The 20,468-nt window shown below is 46.7% G+C and overlaps 1 protein-coding gene across 11 annotated transcripts in view; it reads right to left on the bottom strand.

Annotated features, from left to right (window-relative positions):
• Positions 1-20,468, bottom strand: part of Med12l (mediator complex subunit 12L) — a 346,663-nt gene that overhangs the window by 324,378 nt on the left and 1,817 nt on the right. The gene's annotated exons all lie outside the window — the stretch shown is intronic.

Here is a 20,468-nt window from a genome sequence, read left to right as displayed (position 1 = left end):
GCTAATCTCTGTGAGTTTGAGGCCAGCCTGGTCTAGTGAGATCTAGGACAGACACCAAAACTACACAGAGAAACCCTGTCTTGGGGAAAAAAAAAAAAAAAAGCCATTGGGTAGTAGGCATGGTTAACAGGTATAAGTGACCTGAAACATTAAGGAAGAACCTTTCACGCCCATATTTCATCATTAATTGTAACACTTCTCACCATACACACTACACTCCTTCCTTTGAAGTATTCTAAACACCCCGTCACTGCGGCCTGTCAGAGCAGGGTCCATCTACTGCCTCTCACTCACCCTGCTTCTGTCCTGCCCACCTCCTAGCTGCACTGAGTATTCCTGAAATAGTGTCCTGACCTACATGGCCTTATCCAAAAACTGCGGAGGGCTTTCCCTGTTTCTACCCTCTGAAGAAGCTAAAGAAAGATCTAGCATAACTCTATACAGGTCATCAGTAATGCTAGAGGCCTTTTCCCTACCAGACTCTGGCCACAAATCAAAGCATTTCCCTATGACTGAAGATGCGCAGCTTCAATGAAGATCAGTGGTCCAGCCTGGCTGATATTCTATATGTTGGAATCTCACAGATCTGCATTAGAAGGCAGGGCTCACACCTAGCACTGGGGACCAAGCTGCAGACCCCTCTCTATCTCATCTCTTTGTATAAAAGGGAACAAGAATAACTCACAGGGCTAAAGTCACCTAAGATAGAATGTTGCAGAGTTCAGCACTGTGCCTGATCCATTATTAAGTGCCCTGTTTTTTAATATTTTAACTTGCATTTAATCTACTTGACAACTTCATGCATTTCAACCTGAATGCCTACATCATGCCATTTCCATGCCTTCACCCTTACAGTATTGTGAAGTCTTTTGAATTTCCCAAGCCATAATTCAGGCTCCCCCTCCGTTCAATCATCAAGTAATTATAAACACAGCACCACAGTAAAAAACTAGAGAATCCACCACTGGAAGAACAATGGCAAGTGTGGAATATAGCCCAGACAGAAATGCTGTCTGCTCAAGAGAACAAAGAAGGGGTCAGCCCAGTCTGAGAAGCCAGACAGGTGGGAAGGTGGCCTTTGAGATGAGCTCCAACTCTGAAGGATCGTTCTCTAAGAGGACCCTTACAACGCCAAAGTTCCGACCTCTTTCTTTTTTTTTTTTTTCCTTCTTCAAAGATTTATTTATTGATTATGTATACAGTGTTCTGTCTGCATGTATGCCTGCAGGCCAGAAGAGGGCACCAGATCTCATTGTAGATGGTTGTGAGCCACTATGTAGTTGCTGGAAACTGAACTCAGGACCTCTGGAAGAGCAGCCAGTGCTCTTAAGCTCTGAGCCATCTCTCCAGACCCCTCTGACCTCTTTCATGAGGACACACCACATTAACAAAACAGAGTATGAAGAATCTGGAGTGTACTGTGTAATTCCTAAAGCAACCACACACACATACAAATGTATAGCCAACATCTCAACAAGAAAGCTAAGAAGTGTCTAATAATATAAAGAGAACAGGAGAGGAAACAACAGACAAGTCCAGCTGGAGCAACAATTATAGTAAATGCTATCCAAACAGTTGTGGAATGCTTAAGCTGAAGCATTATCAACTGGATCCAAAGGGTTGGGGGGAGCCCAACTACATGCTGTATTTTAAAATTAAGTGACACTTCAAAGATAGACAAATTGGTAGTAAATGGACAGAAGCAGATTCATAGAATCTAAACATAAGAGGGCTCAAGTTAACATCAGATGAAATAAACTTCATGACAAGGAGAATTACCAGCAATAAGAAGAGGTATGTCACGATGAACAGTTCAAATCATAGGAAGGGTAACACTCACTGATGTTTGTGCAATGAGGGAAGACAGAGGGAAAGCCTGTCGGGTGTCTATCAGGCTGGGAAGATGAAAGAACACTGTCACTCGGGGGAGAGGAGCAAAGATGTGGCTGACAGCTGACCCTGGAGCACTGGAAACCAGACAGAAGATACACAGGGTGTGGCGGTCATCGAGAGAAAGTCTGTCTTCATCATAAACACACTACAGGTTGTAAGCAGGGGGCAGCAGCCGATTAGACAGGTCTGCACCGAAGACCACTGATCGGAACGGGGTCAAAACGACAAAGGAATGGCATGTGGGACTCAAACCCAAGGGATGAGATACCCAGGAAGAGAGGAAGCTGAGGAGGGACAAGGGTCCTGGACAGACCTCAGGGAAACCCAACCGTAATCTAACAGTCAGGTAGTGAAGGAAACCCTCCACGGACATGTCACAGCTTGACCACTCCAGGAAAAGGAGACCTGATGTGCATTACCCAGTGCTTCTGGGATGCGACCATCCCTGGAGACCGGGTGTGAAGGCCTCAAAGCTACATTGGAGGGGTCAGAAGAACAAGTGGAAAGTGAGGAGGCAGTAAGTTCACAGGGTGCTTCTAGAAAAGTCTGGAGAAAGAGGAGATCAGGAAATTGGGTCATAGGGTAGAGGGGACTTTAGAACATGGGCTTCTAGGACGTGTCTCATCAGCACCAGGAAGGAGAACGGGAAGGAGATGAGACACAAGGAAGAAAATGAATGATCTGCCATGCACATGCAAGACACCACCACCACCATGCCCAGTGCCAAATCAGCCCGGGGAGCTGGGAAGATGGGGAGAGGTTTGTGCACATCTTGCTGAGTGTCCGGGCCCAAGGGAGAAAAAGCATTTCAAAGTTCTGGACTCTAATAAGGAAGCAGATGACCTTACTTGAACTAGTGTCTTTACAGACAAGCAAGCCAAACGGGGTCACACTGAATACGTGGATCCCGATCTAGAAGGTTGGTGTCATGCTAAAAGAAGGTACACACACAGAAAAGGGACAGCAAAGCGAAGAGAAGACAGAGACTGGGAGTTCCCTGGCTGCACACCCAGAAGGGCCTAGACTACCTGAAGCTACAGAACACACGGAGAGATCCCTGCCTGGGGCTGAGTGACCATGGCCTTGCTGACACCGAGGATTTCTAACCTATGAGCAAACAGCTCCCAGTGTTTTCAGCTGTCCGAGCGATGGTGCTTTGCTCCAGCAGCCCTAGGGATCTAAGTAGAAAGGGGAACTTCTGCCATCCCTCAGGGCAGCACTGTCCCTAACGTCAGGATCCAAGCCACCGCGGGGCAGCGCAGTAGAGGCCAGCACTCAGCCCACAGCAGCTGAAAAAGTGGGTTTTGCAGTGGGAACCAATTTCTATCTGCACTCCTTGCCTGACATGTCGCCCCATGACCATCCAAGAAGTCATTTAAAAGGTAACCTAGGTCTGGACAGACTTGCCTTGTGTGTAGCCACACTACTTGATGGTGATAGCATTAATACCAGCCTCCTTAATAGGGCAGGACTTCCCTAAAAAGAACCCCCCACCTCCTTGGCCACACCAACATTTCTAACATTTGCATCAAAGTCACACCAAAAGGTTGGTTTCTTATACCCACCATCATCTACAGTGCTGTTAATAGTCACCCCCCATCCTAACCACACCTGAAGCCTGACAATCACTAACCACAGGACCTGAAATAAAGCCAAAGGATGAAGCTGGCACAAAACAGCAAGATCTGCCTTCATACCTACGCCTACTGAAAGCAAAAGAGAATGCCTTTTAATCGGGGCAACAGTGATAGATAGCTCTCTCCCTGGTATTTCATTTAGGCAGTACATGCATGCCCATCCTTACAACTCCTAAGTAACGTAGGCATGGTAAGAACTCTTTTTCTAGAGTGAGAAACTGGGGCTGAGTACTAGGTAGAAGTGAAGGTTTAGGTGGTATTACATACGGTTTGACTCTTAAGTGGCCACCTCAGGGATCTCTAAAAACAAAGCCTCGGGCTGCTACTGGTGACACTATGGAACTGCATCTCTGGCTATTACATAGGGCATGCTACAAGACAGAAGGACCTCTGAAGCAAGCAAGCAGTGTTTCCAACTAACCTAACCCAGAATCCCGGTTCCCCACTCCTCTTCTGTGAAATGGAGGTGAAGCTGCCCACGTCACATTCCCAATGTGACACTGTCAGAGCCGTGACTGGCATACACTGACTATTTTTAACACAGATCATCACGATCGTTACCATCATGTCCTTTATCCAGCCAGCACATACAAGACCAGCCATGCACATGACTGGGTGCCCAAAAACTCTTAAAGGATCACATGGAAATGTCCACAACTGAGTAACGGACATACACTCACTGTGCCAATATCCCTTACAACCTCCCTCATTCCAACCAGAGGAGCCCAGTGAGGCAGACACTTCTTGCCTTGCTTTAAAGCAGGAGAGCCTTTGATTCCAATTATATCTCAACACAGTATATTTAGCACTTTTTTCACTCATTTAAATAATTGTATCCCATTAATTCACATTCAAAGCCCATTCAAATGCTTGTCACCCACTGATATCAAACACCTGGATGTGGTTCTCCGAAAGATTCCAGGAAAACTGCAGGAGAAAAATACTTGAACTTTTAGATTTGCATATACATAAGGCAGGGAAAACAACCTAAATATCTGATAGTTTACCCTACCCAGAATTAGTCACAAAGATGGCTTTCTCTTTTACAACGGCCACTGCTAAGGAGAGAGCCACAGGCCCAGATGATTCCTGCATTGCAAACTTTCGTGTCCCCCCCCCCCCCCGCGCCCCCCGCGCCCCCCCCCTCCTCATCCTCTGAGACAGGGTCTCTCTATGTAGCTTTGGAGCCTGTCCTGGATCTCGCTCTGTAGACCAGGCTGGCCTTGAACTCACAGAGATCTGCCTGGCTCTGCCTCCCGAGTACTGGGATTAAAGGCGTGTGTGGTGGTATTGTGTTCACCAAAATATTGTGTACCTTAATAAACTTACCTGGGGTCAGAGAACAGACAAGCCACTAGTTAGTCAGTGATAGCACACGCCTTTAATCCTAGCATTCCAGAGATAGAAATCCCTCTGGATCTTGTGAGTTCAAGGCCACATTGGAAATAGCCAAGCATGGTGACACACACCTTTAATCCCAGAAAGCCAGCCTTTAATCCCAGGGAGTGGTGGTAGAAAGTAGAAAGATATATAAGGCGTGAGGACCAGGAACTAGAAGCTTTTGGCTGGTTAAGATTTGGCTGGATAAGCATTCAGGCTTTTAAGCAGCAGTTCAGCTGAGAGCCATTGGGATGAGGACACAGAAGCTTCCAGTCTGAGGAAACAGGACCAGCTGAGGAACTGGCAAGGTGAGATAGCTGTGGCTTTTTCTGTCTCTCTGATCTACCAGCATTGACCCCAATAACCCGCCTCAGGTTTGATTTTATTAAGAACTTTTAAGATTCATGCTACAGGCGTGCACCACCACCTCCCGGCACAAACTTTCTAGTGTAAATTCTTCCTTTCAGTCCTATTTTCAGTCACATGCCATGGCCAGATGTGGAGGGATCTGAAGCAGAGACAACAAACACAAGTCTTCGCCTGTGTCCACGGATGTTAATTCTGCAGGTAACCAAATTCACTGCCTCCATGGCTCTTTTTGGCTCTCCTTGTTCCCATCCTTATTTACACCCCTACCCCAAGCTCAGTGCAGCCCTGTGGGAAGCCAGGCTGTGGGAGGGCAGAGAGCAGTTTCTCCCTTTCCTTCATTCATTCTAGGTCAGCTGTTCACCAACAGAACTGCCAACTGTAATTCGGAGTCAAGGAAAACAAACAAAACAAAACAAAACACAAAAACACCAGTCTGAACAGCGGCCCCCCTCGGTTAGCACCTCTCAGCTTCTCCACCCTTTCCATTTTCAGGAAGCTTGCTCACTCCCACCTCTTCAGGCATCCATCACAAACCTGCCAGGCAGTTCTAGCTATTAATTGCCACTAAAGTAGCCCAGGAGAAGGCCAGTGGCAGGTGTTCAAGGAGAAATTTAAAGATGGGCTAGCAGGAAACCAAAGCTATGTGGACCAGTTGACTGGCTAAAGTCAGCTGGAATTCTTGGGGGCGTGTAGGGAGGTCTGACTACTTTCAATTCAACAACGAAGTGCTAATTTGAATGCCTGACATGTCACTACAGATCCAGCACAAAAAAAACGTCACCCTGGAATCTTCAAGTAACAGGACCCTGCACAGTAGCTTAACAGCGTCCCGGGAAATCTGAACACTGCCCACACCCCTCTCTCGTGTCCTTTGACCAATTATCACCCACTGCCACTTCTGCAGCCCTATTCAGGCTCATTTTACCTCACGGTTCGCTTACTGAAGCCACCTCCCTCACAACCTCCTGGGCCCTACTCTCTCCCCCACACTGGATTTATTAGGCATGAACTAGTGAGATTAATTTAACAGAGAATCATGTGCACTCACCACCATCCCCCACAGCCCCCCACAACCAAGCTGCCAGGACACCAGCAATGGCCCAGCTCCACTAAGCCAGATCTGTAGAGTCCACCTGCCCTCCCCGCCAGCACCCTGCAGTGTCTCCAAGCATCTCTCTTTCCTGAACTCCCACAGCACCTTTAGCCTCCCTCTACAGAAAACCTAACAGTCACAGCACAGGCTCCAAAGTCCAGGTCCAGCCTAATGTTGACAAGGGACTGACTAGTCAAGGATCTCTTGGGCCTCAGTTTCTGCATTTATAAACAGGAGCTAGTTCCACTCACCTCAGTGAGACGGAGACTGGCAAACACCCAACTGTACAGAACCGCACTCAGAAAAACAGACCCAGTAAATGTTGTCTATTACTATGTAATTGACACTTACATACTACAGGATGTATATATTAGTCCTCAATCTCAACATTTAAACACACACACACACACACACACACACACACACACACACACACACACACACACACACACCTATCATTTTAGAAATTGCTTTAAATGGGTTGGGTGACCTGGATGTAAACTTGCATGAGGAAGTGCCACTCCAAAGGCAGGCTGATAACAGTACTGTCTCTCCGCAGGCCATACGCACACGATAAGCATAAGGTGACATGGCAGTAAGGTGGTATTGACACTACATCCAAGAGGCATTTCGTTTTCATCATATACCAGGCTACAACACAGTAAAAATTAACTGTAAAACAACCCAGCCCCTAACCACAGTTACTCTGAGAAGCACTCTTCTCGGGGAGATGGCGGCAGGCTTCGACTTCCTTTCTACTCCTCCATATCACCCAGCACATGGGAGGCATACAGCAAGTCCTGAGTAAACCAATACGTAATCTCAAAAAGTCTGATTAGTTAATAACCTCTAAGCGACCGACTCGTAAAGTATTTTCCATGCTGTCTACTACTGTAGACAGTCCTGTTGTGTAGCTCTAGGAAAAATAAACAAATAAAATCTGAGCGGTGTCAGCACCATCTTTCTGAGTAGGACGGAGAAGACTGACTAGCACCGCCTGGGAGCGAGCGTTTCACAGGTCCGCTACACCCTGAAGCAAATCTCAACAACCCTTCAGACACACGAGGCACTGTTAACTTGGCACCCCTGCTGTGTTTTCAACAGTCCTTCCTCAGTCACCACCTCTCTGGGTCACTCCGTGAACTAAGTGACCCCAGGAGGAGAGGGGCGGCGGCGGCGGAGGACCCACGACTCAGGTGACAAGACGGTGTGGAGGGGCACACTGCATATGGGCTGCTGGACAACTTATTCTTGCTGAGAAAAGCCTTGGCACAAAGTGACTCTGGAAATGTCTAGAAAATTCAAGGGATGCCCATGGAAGCCATGTCTCTTCAACTTCCTCAAGAGGCGATCAAAGCCACCCCCCCCACCCCCCAACCCCACTCCACCCCCGAGTGCTCAATCTCTGCCTCTCTAGCCTTGCTCATCTGTCTTCCTCTAGCACTTTCCATCACTTCCTGTTTCTTGTCCTAAAACACACATTCAAGTTGACAGATTCGACATATTCTCACTTAAAAGAAAAATCAGAAACTCCTCCCAACATGGTGTCCCATTTCCTTCCTCTTAGGCTGAACACACCTGTACTCTCAGCACACGGGAGGCTGAGAGCAGGGGACTCTCTAGTTCCAGAATACTATATATACACACACACACGCTAAATTCCAGCCAAATATGTTAGAACTGTAATCTCAGGACTTGAGAGGTGAAGGCAGATAGATCGGGAGTTCTGCTGCAAATCGAGTTAGAGGGCCAGCCTGGGCTACATGAGATGGTCTAAGAAACAAGAAGGAGCTGGAGAGATGGCTCAGTAGTTAAGAGTATCAGCTGCTTTTCCAGACACCCATATTCAATTCCCAGCATTCACACGGTAGCTAAAAACTGTCTGCTACTCCAGGTCAATAGGATCCAACACCCTCTCCTGCCTCCACATGCACATAGGATACAGATAAACATGCAAGCAAAACACCTATACAGCAAAAAAATAAAATAAAAAATAGTAAATCCAAGGAAAAAAAGAAGGAAGGAAGGAAAGGAGGGAGGAAGAAAGGAAGGAAAGAAGAAAGAAAAGAGAGGAAAAGTCCTATCCCTGTTTTCAGAATTTCTGCCCAGGCTTTCTCCACTCAGCTTAGGAAACACACACCACCTCTGAACTCTCACGAACATGCATCACTGGTTTGCTCCCACCAACACCTTTTTAATAACCCTGGTACCCTGTGCACAGATCAGGTATGCTCCATCCCAACGTCTCAACGCAGGAACCATTTCTTCCACATCCTGGCACTGCCAGAGTCTGGACCAAGTTTTGACTTAGGTTTCTAATAACCATTTGCTGATAATGACTGTTGCCCCATTATTCCCAGATCCAGCCAGCAATTATTCTCATTCCTTTGTCACATATCGGATCGGGTTTTTAAAAAGGTACAGCCCCTGCTGCAGAGAATGTACAGTGGCTGGGGCTGACAGTCAAAGGTAACCAAGCACACACTGTTAGATGCTGAGCAGTGAGCAATCACATCACTGGGAAACGGGAATACACTGGGCAGGCAGCAGGAGCCGTGAGCAAAGGTCCCAAAGACAAAAGACTCAACAGGTCTAGGAAAATGAAGATCGAGCCCCTCGCCGGATTTTAAATGGCCTCTTAGCCCACCTGTCTAACACAGGGTCCAGGGAGTCAAGCTCTCCAAAGTTCCACTTCTCAGGGTCAGCAGGCAACTCTAACATTTGCCGATTCTCATACCATCACAGGCACGATTTACTCACACCTAAATCTACAAATTTTCAGCTTCCACTAATATACATTTCAATTTTGATTCTTCAGAGACTTCTGGAATTGAAAACACGGGGGGGGGGGGGGGGGGGCACGAATCATTATCGCCCCTCCCCTTACTACATTTCTCCACATTCAGGGAAAAAAAATAATAAACTTTTTGGAGGCACACTAGTTTAGGATCAGCACCAATCTATCTACCCAACAGCCTAAGCTAAGTCAGAGACCCCTCAGCTCTCAAGAACTTCCCAGCTCCTTCTCTGTGCGAGGGCGGACTGTCTTCGTGTCTTCAATCAAAACAACATACTGCAACAGAGTGAATGCAAAACCAGCTATGAACATCCACGTTCAAGAGATTCACACAAATGTAAAACACTCTTTTCATCAGTTCCTTTCATTTGAGAAGAGTTGTTTCTCATTTTTAAAAACATCTAAGCCTGAAGGTGTATAGGTGCATCACAGGAAGCTTGTTCAGCATGCAGAAGGCTCTGGATTTGGTCCCCAGCATCATGCGCACACCCAAAGCAAGTAAAACTGACCCACTATTATATTTAAATGAACAAATAATAAAATACGGTTTCAAATATTTTTGTTAATTTCAAAAATTTCTATAAATATTAAGAAATACAACTATCCAATATAAACCAACATTGTAAGGGATCCCCGAGGCTTAAAATTGTAAGGAGGTGCTGAGAACCAAGTCTAGGAAACACTGGCTTAAACTGACAGTGCTGGAACTGTCCTATCTCAAAGTCCCATTTCTCGGGGTCAGCAGGCTACTCGAACTTTTGCAGATTCTCATGCTGTCTCTGGCTCACATCGTCTCTGCCAACTCTGCTACCCAAATAACTGCTGAGGATACCCTGTTCGGCTTCCCTCCCAAGTCTCCCAAGCCCACAGAACAAAAAAACATCCACATGGATTCTCAGAATCTAAGACTGTGGCATTGTTGTGGATACAACTCTATATGAGATTACCCTAGCCTGTCCAGTAGGAACAGCCTCTCCATCCAGTGAGAAGTGCCCTCATAAGAGAAGTCCCAAGCACAAGAGCTAAGGGGAGGCTATATGAAAATGAAAGCAAAAACTAGAATGATAAAGCTATGGGGGGGGGGGGAGAAAGAAAGACAAACTAGGAAAGGTCTGAAGCACCTGAGGCCAAAAGAGGCAAGGAAGAACTCTCCCCTAGATCTCTGGTGGGTCTCCTGCACCCTGATTTCAGACTCCCCTCTAGAACCATGGGAAAATAAGTTACTGCTGCTTAAGCCCACCTCCCCGACCCCAACACTTTGTAGTAACTTCTTACAGTAGCCACAAGTAACAAAGGCGTCACCCAGGGTCCTCAACACCTCAGTATGATTCTCAGAGCCACTGTGCCCTTGGTCACCTTAAATCTCATATCCAAACACCACCACAGGACACCCAGGACTTGACCCCACCTTTCCTCTCCATACCACCACGCTCTGCCCAGAACAGCACATTATGTCTAGGCCCCAGAGCCTGTGATGTTCCTGGCAGGGATTCTTTGCACAGGTTGGTCCCTCACTCATATCCTCAGCACCATCCATTCCCACACGACCTCTAACCCCAGATGCAAATCCTCCTCTCTCAAGTTCTATCCAAAATGGGTCCCTACCTATTGTTCCTACAGAACTCTGGAGAATATCTGAACCATGGTGTGTTCCTCCTCCTTTACTTGTCTGTCACTCACTCCCTCAGTCCGCACTCCTCCACTCCAGAACTAGCTGGATCCAGAGAAGTCTGGTGTGGGGGCTGTGGGGTAGCCCAGAGCGTATCAGGAGCACACACATACCCAGTCATGACAACCCACAGTGTCTCCATGTACTGCCAACGTCCCCGAGGGAAATGAAGAATAAGCACGCTGGCTGAAAATCTGCTGTGGATCGAAAGCTCTAGGGCCCTGGATCTAATGTTCCTACAGTTATTTATGATTATGTCCATTCATCTTTTTAAAAAAAAGTTCTGAGTCGTAGGTGTGGGCCAGGGATATGGCAGGGAAGCAGATCTGGGCCCTGTCCTCATTAAGCCCCAGCTGGCAAAGAGCCAGAAGAGTACTCAATGATACTGGTTAAATGACTCCATCAGTTTGGCATGCACAGGTGTAGTAACATTCCCCTCATGATATGGAAGATAAACCCCAATAGTGAAAATGTCTCTTTCTGGGGACCACGGCATTCTGCAACTAAGGAGGATCCACTTCCAGGTATGTCCAATGACGAGATGGCCCTGTCTTCAACAAAGCTGACAGAACTGGGAAGTTGAAAAAGAAGCAACGAACAAACAACAAGAAGTCACAACTGGTAAGCGACAGCCCCAGTAAACATAGGACTAAAAATGCCTCAGCCAGAGCGACAGCTATTCCCCAGAGGCAGCGATGGGGCCGGGAAACTTCCTCCCCAAAACACAAGGCCAAGACTGCCTGGGCGCCAATATCACCACAGGAGATCTGGCAAGCTGGGGCAATCCCATGCTGAGCTGAAAAGGTCCCACCATCACCGAAGAACAGGGTGCCCTCAAATGCACAGGGATTCTCACTGTCAGGGCAACATGAGGGTATTTAGCAAAGAAAAAACAAACAAACAAACAAAAAAACAGAAGCTCTCTAAATGGAAGGTCAAGTGACAGCGCAAAGACAAATCGGGGACACAGTGTCGGCACAGATCTACGGTGGCAGGTCACTGTATGGGAGCTGAGTTTCCCTTGAGAGAAACTTGGACATTACAATCCGCCTCTACCACTCAACAGGCATGGCTCCTGCCCATGGCAGAGACCCACAGACCATTCTTCTCCAAGGAAACCAGAACAGCGCCTCTCCATCTTGCAGACAAACTCCTACTGCCAAAAGCAGAAATAAAGGAGCCCACTGTTGAGTTTCTCTTGCCTTGGTCCTGGTGGACCTCATCTGGTGCTGCCTCCTTCCTGCCTATGCCCCAGACTGAGCCAGAGATGAAGAATTCTGAAAAACTAACCCTCAAGAACACAGGGAGGCGTGTACCATGAGTCTTTGAGAGTGTGGAAAGCACTGCAAAGACATTCAAATGCCTCTTGCTCCAAGAATTTGGTACCGGCCCGAATAATGGCTTAAAGAGAGTGGACTTCTGTTATTTACTTAACAAGAATGAGGGGAAGGGGTGGGGAGGAATGCTGATGCTCCCAAGGTCAGTCCAACAGCTTAAGGATCTCATGGGGCTACTCAACATGTTGGGTTAGCTTTTTCTCATGGGGCTACTCAACATGTTGGGTTAGCTTTTTCTCATGGGGCTACTCAACATGTTGGGTTAGCCTTTCAGCTTGCTGTCATATGGTCACAGGATGGGTGCAGTGGCTCCAGCTATCAAATCTTCTCACTACCTTTCCAAACAGGAAACCCTGGATTTTTCAGGGCCTAAGGAAAGGACTTTCTCCTGCACCTGTGCATTTCTCAGAGAGGAAAACGTTCTTCCCCGGCAGTCCAGTAGTAGATTTCCATTACACCTCTATCGAGAGTGAAGGCATGAGCTTAGTCCAAGCTGCAAAATGATACAGAGGGTGAAGGTCTGGCTTTTCATTTATTTATTTTTTTTAGGTGGGAGGGAGGAAAAGAAAGGCATGATAGAAGTGTCTTCCATAACTATACACAGCTGCTGGTAAGCCCGACAATCAGCCTTCATTTAAAAACAAAAGAAGCGTGTGTGTGTGTGTGTGTGTGTGTGTGTGTGTGTGTGTGTGTGTGTGCGCGCGCGCGCGCGCGCGCGCGCGCGCGTAAGGGACAGCACTTGCCAATGTCCGTGGTAGTACTATACTCCTACCATGGATGAATTTAAGCGATGAACCTGACATCAGTCAGCTCACACGATTCCTGAAGTTTCATGGCAGCTGGTACAAGCTGGCTCCAGCACACCACTGAATTAGGCCTCACATTTGATTTTTTTTTTTTTTTAAGTTTACAGGCTCCTTCATATTAAACCACTCTGAATAGTTGTTACACAGTAGAAATGGCAGCGCTGGAATGTTCTCAGAAGGGAGCCTGACCTCCACCCTGCTGTCCCTGTCAGACTCACGGGTCCACAAGCACAAGCGCCTCTGTGAAAGGAGTCACATGTGTGCAGCCAGCTCTCTCCTAGGGACAATAAAATAAAAGTGGATGAAAAGAACCATGTTTATTCAAGCCAGGCCAAGGAGGTAATTGGTGAGGTTTCTTTTTCACCTCTATCTCGGGGGAGGGAAGGGCTGAGACAGCAAAGGTCTCTTACAGGAGAAAGATGAGGAACAGTGAACATGAATGCTGTGGCTGGGCTATGGGCAAGGCTGGCCAGGGTCTGGTCATCTGGGATATGCTAAGGTTCCTCTTCCCAGATGGGAGACATGTCAAAGGCTTTGCCCTCAGGTACTAGTTAACTAAAACCAAGAGGGGCTTCCTTGGAAGCACTGGAAGCGGAGGGGTGCCAGGCAAAGTCTCCTTTGAAAAGAGCCCAAGGATGCAGGATATGGAACTCTGGGCTGTCAACTAGCAGCAGTCATGGGGCATGCTGGAAATCCCCGCTACTAAGAAAGCTGGGATGGGACACTCCTGGATACCCAGAAATTTGAGGCTCAGCCTGAGCAACACAGAACTAACTTCAAGCCATTTAGAAGACTAAAGATAAGAGAAAAGAAAAAAGAAAGAACCATAATACTAAAGGCCCATCTTTAGAAAGTCAATCAAAATTATCTAATTATGTTTTAGGTTACTTTCTCTGAGGGCAAAAATACTACAAGGCTGATGTTACAGCCTGAAATGCAGATTATTAGCAAAGAGAAGTAAATAAAAAATATTGCTAATCCTATACCCCGTGCTATGACTTAAATGTATTCCCCAAAATTCATATTACCCTAATGCTAAAAGGCTAAGATGTGGGTCCTTTGAGAAGTGAGTGGGAAGGTCACCTCGCTCGGCCCTGCCCCCACAGCCTGCTGTCACTCACCCTATGGACTCCCTGTGCTGTGGCAGGGGTCTGGAAACAGGTGGGGACCAAAAGCAGTTCGGGCCACTCTAATCTTTTATATCTGTGAAATGCCTTTCACCATATTATAAAGTAGCAAGAAGCCCCTTATCAAATGACAAACCCCTCAATATTGGATCTCCAAGCCTTTCAAAACTGTGATATGTTTCTTTTCCTTAAAAATAAAAAAGCACTTTAATTTAAAATTTACCCAGTATCCTGTCATAGTGCTACTGAATGGACTCAAAGACCCAGATAACAAGATTTCCAAAGTTTGCAGATATGTAAATCTTAAGTAGAAATTGTGCTCTTTTGTTGATTTAGTGGGGTTCCCCCCTCATTAGTAAGTTTCCTAAGGTAGTGAGGAGTTGAGAATAGTTCCTAAAGTCCCTGTCACCATGGACCAGCTTTAGGAATTGATTTGCAGAAGCTCCCAGCTCTTCACTTCACTGCAAGGACTGCGGAGCACAGATGCCCCTGCTGCGTTCTCTCCCCTTTCTTCCCTCCGCCCGGCCTTCCCACTCGGCTACCTTGCTCCACGCCCAACCGCTGCTGCTTTCCTTCACTGTGCAGGGACTCAAAGCTCTAGCCACTTCCATCCTGTTCACCGCCTACTCTCCCACAGCAGTGGCCTCCCCAGAAGTTCAAAACCTCTCTATGAGAAGAGCCTCAGCGCAAAGAGCACGAGAACCCTGTGAGTCTGTTTTCCTCTTTCTGCTCTGCCAGCACCTGTTGCTGCCCGGACACACACACACACACACACACACACACACACACACACACACACCTGAGGGTGGTGCTGTTAGCCAAACGCCCCAGACTCCGCTCTGCCTCATTCTCACCTATCCAAAGGCCACACCTCACTTTGTGGTTCTCCAACTCCATGAAGGACCACGTTTAATCCCAAGTGTCAACCTATGGGGAAACATCCAACAGGATGTTGGATGAAAGACAGTGGCTGCGACCCCCATAGACACAGAGACACTTAGGTGAATCCCGAGAATCCATCTGAGAACCCAACCCCAGGTCAAACAGAAACCTCAAAGCACTACTAAGACAAAGCAGGGTTTTACGGCACAAAGCTAACTCGCGTCACCTTTGCCTCAGTTGGCCAAGAACGCAAGGGAAAGAGCTTCTGATATTTCCAGACCCAGGCATGGAATTCTACACAACTAGAAATGCAGGAAACAAGCCTAGGCTAAGATTGGGGTTTTAGATCAGCTACTTTCAAAGGGGAAAATAGCTCATTCACAGAGCTTAGTTCCCAAAGGTACCAATACTTCAAATAACATATGATGAAAGACACTAAGACAGGAGGTGTTGAGCCGTGAGTGGGAGGGGACAGAGCCCAAGCTGCTCTTCGGGTAAACACACACACAAGCTAAAGCATTGCTTCTCAAGTTCAGTGTGCTGAGGAATCACCTAGAATGGTTACTTACAAGTTCCCCAGTTTCCTCCCGTTAATTCTGACTGGGCAGGTCTCAGTGGACGTTAAGTACTGGATCTCCCTACAATGACAACTGGTTGCATTTCTGCTCTCTGACCAGACTCATTTAGCAACACTGTTTAAAGTGGTGCTGGTACTTGGACCCAGGGCCTTGTCTGACACTGAGTACATTGCCTGCCCCCATTGAGAACTTTTCTTTGGGCGGCTAGAATAAAAACCAAACCAGGGCTTTCTACCTACATTCTAACCTGAGTCACTTAGAAACAGGTCAACCCCCTGCCTGAACACTGGGATTTTAATGAAGTCTGTAGCAGGGCCCTGAGGCCAACAAACTGCTCTCAGGCAAGGAACATTCTAGAACCAAATGTCTCCCTAGCCTTCTGTCTTAGTCCTCCAGGCAACTGGCCAGTTTGTCCAGGCTTCCCTGTGAAGTCAGCCTTATCTTCCCCATTCTTCCATCACTGCACCTCCCCCAGGTCTCTGGATCCTCAATTAGTACCTGGTCTAACCCCAGCCACAAGGTAGTCATGAACACCAGCGACAAGGCCCGGCCCTCAAGCAGCTTACATTCCAGTGAAGAGAACAGGCCGTGGGGAGTAGATGCAACACCCCGACAGCTGAATTTCAGACACAGCTGAGCTCCACGGAAGCACAGTAACCCACAGTACAAAAGCTCAGGATGGGCTGCAAGAAGTGTCCCCGCTTTGGGACAATCTCTTAGCCAAAATCTAAGAACAAGACACACCACTACAGCAAGGGATTGGAATGTGAACGTTAACGAGCCAGTTCGAGCAGCAGTGGCCTGCTGCACAGCCAGAAGGGTACACAAGTGTGAATAAAACCTGATGTCCAAGAGCAGTTCTCATAGACACTGTCATCAGGACAACAGAAGGCCCTTGGATCCTTTACCAAGACATCAGCTACTTGTAGCTGACCTGCATGGAGTGCAGTATGTGTGACACGACCACGTGACATGTCACTGTGCTCTGCATACAGCCCTTTGTCCTAATACAAACCCCATTTCACAGGTAAGGACTCGGAATCAAAGGAGGGGCAAGTGGTGGAGTCAGAACTGAGGCAAGCTGTGTGGGGGCCCCGTAGTGGAGGTGAGCAAGGGATGGAATGCTGAGGCTCTGAGGGTCTGCATAGTATTCCAAGTGTAAGGGAAAGTCCCTGACATACTCTTAGATCTGACTAAGGATGTAATGTCTGAAGAAAGTCCCACCAAACCACGATTGAGTGGGCTGAGAAGCCAAACTCCTGCAGCTTCGGCCCATAGGAGGAACCTTAAAGTGAGTCAAGTGAAACTCCACAGGAAGCAGGCCCTATAGAGTAGGATGCCTTCTCTCTAGACCAACTCTCCAAGGAGGCTCTGGACCAGCAATATCAGATTACATTCCATCTGGTTAGACATGCAAATTCTGGGGCCACGCCTCAGACCGCTGAATCTGAGACCCAACAACCCAGGTTCTTACCCAACTCCATTTGTTTCTTTTCTCTTTTGTAGTACTGGGTATCTGAACCCGAAGCCTCGTCCATGCTAACTAATCAACCACCACTAGGCCACCAGGCTCCACCCCTAGATAAGGATTTGGACTTAACCTTTCCGGTGATGCCCCTTCTCCTGAGCAGCCCTGCTCTGCATACTACACAATCCTTCCCCTGGGCCCTATGTGTGGCTCTTATGCCCAGAAACCTTACTTCTACCCAAATCTGTTTTTCTTACAAATTTGATATCCTGAACATAGTTACCATTCAACTGTCCGTGGCCAAGGTAAAACAACTTCTCCCTCCTTTTAGGATTCCATTTCACTTTCACAGCTCTCCGCCTTCACAGCAGACAGCAAGGATACTCTGGGTATTTACCTAGACTTTCCCAACACCTCCAACACCCTGTTCGCTTTTTCACTCACTCATCTCTCTTTGCTTAATGTACTACAAGAAATATTTGTGCCCTCAGAATCCCAGGAACTTCACTCTATGCCAGACACATCAATGACAGCAAATGTAGATGTCTTCCCTGTCCTCGAGAAACCGTCCCATTGGTAGGGGATGGCCAGATACAAATAAATAATTATAAATGACACACATGTCAGAAAGGCCTGAGAAGGTCACTGATGATAAAGAGGCAGTACTCCCTGACAGGAAAATGTATATGCTGAATCTATGCCCGACTCAAGTCTAAATTCTCTACATACATTATCCATGTAAGCATCCAGCCACCCTGCAGGAAAGCAGCGGCAATCTCATCCACACCCGACGAGGAAAGAAACTGGCATGTAGGGAGGTGAAGGGGGACGTGAACAAAACAGCCCAGATTCAGGCAAACAGAGTGGCTCCAGAGCCCACCTTCTGGACCACAGCTATGTGGGAACTGGATGGATGGTGAGGACGGAGGAGGAAAGGCAGGTGTTCGGGCAGACCAACATATGCAAGAATTCCAGGGAGTCAGCCTAACGCCAGAAGAAAAGAAAAATTCAGCAAGTTGGCGAAACTGAGAAGTATCAGATGAACTGGAAATCCAAACTATTCCGGAAGTAGATCAGGCAAGAGACACTGGCGAATGGGTAATATTGATATGGAGATGAGCTGGCTGTAAGGGAGGGAGAATCAAGAAGGACTCCCACTTTTCTGATTCCCCATCTTAAAGTTTGGGGGACAGTCTGTGTGCAGATGACTAAAGTATGATAGCACCACATTTAATAAAGTCTAAAGGGAGGCTAGAGTCCTGCCAGCTCTTGAATGGACTCAATCAACTGATGAGCAGGTTAGTAGATCATCTTTTCATCATGTCTTCCCTATAGGGTCCTCACTAAAGGATCCCTCTCAGTACCCTGAGATCCTATTTGCAGAACAGTATTACACATACATTGAGGAGGCAGCTTCTGTTAGGAAGAGGGCTTTTCCTCACACAGATATGAGGGGAAATTTTTCACAATGTTTTACCTTTTTTTTTGGAAGAGCACAGTTAAACTATAGTTGACAGGTGAGAAGTGATGCAACTTTGCCAGCTACAAAGATGCTCAGCCATAATTCAAACTCCTGACTGTCAAACTGGAAGCCTATACTTCCACTAAATCAACACCACCCAGATAGCTGTGGTGGTGCAGGCCTACGACCTCAGCACTCGGGAGACGGAGGCAAGAAGATCCTGAGCTCAAGACCAGCTTGGGTAGATCAGTGAGACCTTTCTCAAACAAACCACCACTGCTCTCTGGTGCACAGCATATAAATTTGGATGCACGAGTCAATGTTTCCAAGTACTACTATCGATGGTCTCTTTTGAATCTGTGTAATTATATATCTTATGTTTGTGTATAATACCAAACACACACACACACACACACACACACACACACACACACACACACACACACACACACGGGATTTGATACTTTAATAATCTTATACATACTTCTGCAAAAGTCAAGACTGCCAAGAAAGCACAATAAAGTTTCTCTACAGTAATTAAAAGAATAAAAGCACTGGTCGTATAAAGATTGGGTGGAATTTTGAGGGAGTAGTATAATACATAAATAACTGAAGCTTAGGAATCTGCTCTCCAACCACCAAAAAACAGCCAAGCACCTGTTCCATATCGTACCCAAATTTGACTACAGCCACATATAACTCTCTCCTCAAGAGAGATAGAATATCGGCCGCCTGGGGGGAAGTGCATCCTAGAAGAGTAGCAACACAAGCCTCACCCTGAGCCCAGTACTGATTTGAATGAGCATGGCACTGATAACCCGGTCTGCTCATTCACCATACCCTTCGAACGAATCGAGTGTTTCTGGGCTTCAGTCATCTTATTTTCTCAAATGTAAGTATAAAAAGTACCCTCTAACGTAGTCACTCCTTCCAATTTTAGATTTCTAGAAAATGACCCAATATCCAAAATTATTCTCTCCAGGATCCAAATCCTGAAATGGCTGTCATATTTAAAAATAAATGCTAAACAAGCACACATGATAATCCGAGCCACCAACCCACAACTAGGGAGTTGCCCTCATAAAGTCATTCTCCAGAAAGATGTAGTGAAACATTAATTATAAGATGAGAAAAGTCAACCAAATGACTGCCCTTATCCCTACCAAAACTTTAAGAATGTTCTGCCACTGATATTTACACTTGGTCCTTACAGTCTCTATTCTCTCTTAGCAGCTGGGTAAGGATAAGGTAGAGACAGTCCTTAGCAGATGGGTAAGGACATTAGTGGAGAAGAAATCTACAAACTGTCACCTAACTCTGTGGTGAAGCACCACCTGTAAACTTCCCAGCCATCTTCAATCTCAACTACTCCCCTGATGGTCAAATTTAATGTGATAAATCGAAAAGGAATCGCTGGGATGATTTCTCAGACACATTATTAGGCAGTCTGGGCTGAGACTCTACTGATGAAACAGATGCACTTATCAAAACAGAAGTTTTAAAGAACTCTTATTTGCAAAGTCCTTAATGAAACCACTGGACATGCGAACTTTGCATAAGAGAGTTTTCAGAGTCACAAAAAGAATACATGGTCGTTTCATGTTCAGCTACAGAAAAGAGAGTGGGCTGTAGCTGGCAAAGTCTGAAAGGACAGCTGCGGAGCAGGTGAACCAAAAAAAGAAAAGACAGCCAAGTCTCTGGACAAACCGTATAGCCCAGGGTGATCATTATTACAACTGGAGAGTTGTTACATAATTACTTGTTAACTCCTGACACACACACCTACATAGCTTACACTAACCACTGAAGCTACGGTATGTGCTGGAACAGCCAAGGTTTCTCCAATTAATTTCATTCAAAGAAATAAGTAATCCTGGAAGCTATTCCTTTCTAAGGTAACTTGCCTGCTTTTACACATACAAAACAGCCTCCGGGAAAACCAATTGCCTCTCTAGAGACAAAATTTGGTG

The sequence above is a fragment of the Peromyscus maniculatus genome, chromosome 6 (assembly GCF_049852395.1).
Source record: "Peromyscus maniculatus bairdii isolate BWxNUB_F1_BW_parent chromosome 6, HU_Pman_BW_mat_3.1, whole genome shotgun sequence".
NCBI lineage: Eukaryota > Metazoa > Chordata > Mammalia > Rodentia > Cricetidae > Peromyscus > Peromyscus maniculatus.
Note: the sequence above shows the minus strand (reverse complement) of the source record. Positions and strands in the feature narration are given on the sequence as shown.